This window comes from Cajanus cajan, chromosome 10, assembly GCF_000230855.2.
Source record: "Cajanus cajan strain Asha chromosome 10, NIPB_CcT2T_4, whole genome shotgun sequence".
Taxonomy (NCBI): domain Eukaryota; kingdom Viridiplantae; phylum Streptophyta; class Magnoliopsida; order Fabales; family Fabaceae; genus Cajanus; species Cajanus cajan.
In genome coordinates, this window is record NC_138526.1 from 34927309 (window position 1) to 34929970 (window position 2662).

The 2662-nt window shown below is 32.9% G+C and overlaps 1 long non-coding RNA gene across 1 annotated transcript; it reads right to left on the reverse strand.

Moving 5' to 3' along the window:
* Positions 1-324: 324 nt before the first annotated feature.
* Positions 325-2387, reverse strand: LOC109788912 (uncharacterized). The gene is made up of 2 exons (XR_002238783.3): positions 1308-2387; positions 325-940 (listed from the first exon to the last, which is right to left on the reverse strand). It is a non-coding gene; the product is annotated as an uncharacterized LOC109788912 (long non-coding RNA).
* Between the last annotated feature and the right edge of the window lie 275 nt (positions 2388-2662).

Here is a 2662-nt window from a genome sequence, read left to right on the forward strand (position 1 = left end):
CGGTTAAATATTATGTCTCATTTTTAAATAACAACATTGTCCCTTTGGACAATCGATTGATTAAGTGTGAGTTTGGATATGTATCAATATTATTAATTTTGAATCGATGTTAATTTGTAAAATTTTAATTAAACGTGAGGAATAAGTAATGTATTTTTGTTTGGACTACAAAGGATATAGATTTAATTGTCATATTAAGTATTGTTTAAAAACTTGTTACTAAAATTGATTTTGAGTGAGTAATTATAAAACTAGACAAATAAAACCCTAAAATTAATTTTGTTTGATGGAGAGTACTAACATTTGCTTCCAAGTGAGTATCAATTTTCACATCTTGAAATCAATTTTGTTATTAACCAAACATTTAGTAAATGTAATTCTGGTCATTTTGGATGTTATAGAATTGATTCTAGACATGATTGATGTGAAACCAAACATACCCTAAATAAGTTTATCCTCTCTTTCTTTTTCTTTTTCTTTCTTTTTTTGTGAAAATTGGTATAATGTAAACATTTGAACTTCTATGGGATGTTTTACTAGTCAGGCATACCCAATTTCTTACCAATTTTAATAGAACACTTTCTTGGTTCTGGCTATCATTCTTCCAAGATGAAAATAAAAAGTTGAATTAGAATTAGAATTATAAGTATCTTCTTGTCAAACGAGTTTTCTTGCAAGCCAAATATACTTTCTCCGCCTTTGGAAAATGAGGTTACTGATGAAGCACTGTTGAAAGTAACACCACAACTCCCTGGTTCTTAATACTCTTGTTTTGCTCAATGCTTAAGATACTCTTGCTTTACTTCACTGAAATTCAAAGATTAGATGAACTTTCCTTAACTCTTTCCTGGGATGGAAGACATGAGGCAGACTTTGGAGAGAATTAATAGAGATCAGTGAAGCATATTAATGGGACCAAGTTGCCAACTCAAATAACAACCTGCAAAATGAATTTAGTGCAGCCTTCAATAGTGGCATAAATTATAATTTATCTTCATGTTTTTGGAAGCACTAGAAAAATAATACATAACTGATGGAATTGTTCTGTGATATCAATTTTTCTTCTACTGTTCTTAAAAAAGTAAAAAACTATTGGTACATCAGCTCTCAACGCTTTGGGTGATGTATATGACAAACAAGACATGGCATAATCAGGGCAAGGTGCTTGTATGCTCCTGGAATATTTCCCACTATTGTGGAAAAGATATACTATTTTATGATCATAAAAATAGGAAACAGAATAACCAAAAATGTTTGTAAGTAATAAATGATCAAATTGTGATGAAAAGTAAGATATTTGGGCTAACCTTAAGTAAATGAGGTTTTCTCTCATCCAGATTCACACCCTTGCCAAAGATTCCTTCATGAATCTTCTGCATTCAGAGAGTGGAGTTTTTGCTGTTATACTAGTGTAATTTTGCTAGCTTTACTTCACTGATCATCAGTTTTGCTTCATTTTCTTCCCTATTCACCTATTACAAGCCACGAACACTAAATATTGTAATGAACCTAAGCACCATGTTTTGCTTTTTTGCTACTTCTCTCTTCATTATTCTATTAAAGTAACTGCTCCAATCTTTCCCCTGCAAACACCAGGATCAGCTGCTCCCTCCTGATTTCATGGGTAGGCCTTACATAGGAGAAACCTTTCAAATGTATTCTCAAGACCCAAACATTTTCTTTCTCACAAAAAAGGGCTACATATCAAATTTTCATTTTCCATTTCATCATGCACCTCCCCAATCTCTCAACTAGTTCATGTGATGACCACACAAAAAAAATTACCAAACAATCCAAGTACATACCATTTTTCTGTTTTAGATATCAATGAATAAGCAAAGGAGCATCAAATGAACTACTTGCTAGCAACTTTTTTAAAGGAATAGCATTATATGTTGATAAGTGAAAGCATTAACATGACCCTTTTCATTTGTGTGAAAAAGAAGATTGCTTGGGTGTTGAGAACACATTGAAAAGGTTTCTCCAATGTAAGACCAACCAATGGAAACAGGGAGGGAGTGGCTATTCCTAGTGATCGGAAGTGAAGGATGTGAGCAACGAGTTGGAGAGAACAATGAGGAGAAAAGCAACATACATGTAGAAGATGGTGCTGAATTCCATGTCCACATTAGGACAATGGCCTGTAATAGGGGAATGGGAAAGAAGAAAGAAGAAGAAATGTGGAAGAAACAAATTGGACACTTTAGATATTTATAGGCTCTTATTAAATAAAATATTAAATTTGAGTCTTATAAATAAAAAGTGAATAATCAAATAAAGATTAATCATGGATAAAGTGATGAATATCAAGGGAGATGAGATGTGAAATATAGGAAAACAGAGGGAAGGGTGTGAATTACAGCTCGAAATCCGCACACGGAATCTCCCTCCAGCTAATAACACAATCATGTACACATATGTGGTCTAATTTACTTCTATCTTCAATATGTGACATTATTTGTGTAGTCAGTGTACTGATCCGTAAGCATGCTCACAAACAACTGTCTCACCAAATAGTCCAAAGCCATTCAGTAATTATCATTTCAATTGAATTTGACAGTAGTCACTAGTCAACATTGGCTCCTCCACCACGTGACCAATAAGGTTAAATCCATAAATATATATATTTTTCTTTTTATGGCCACTCAAGTTATATTACATG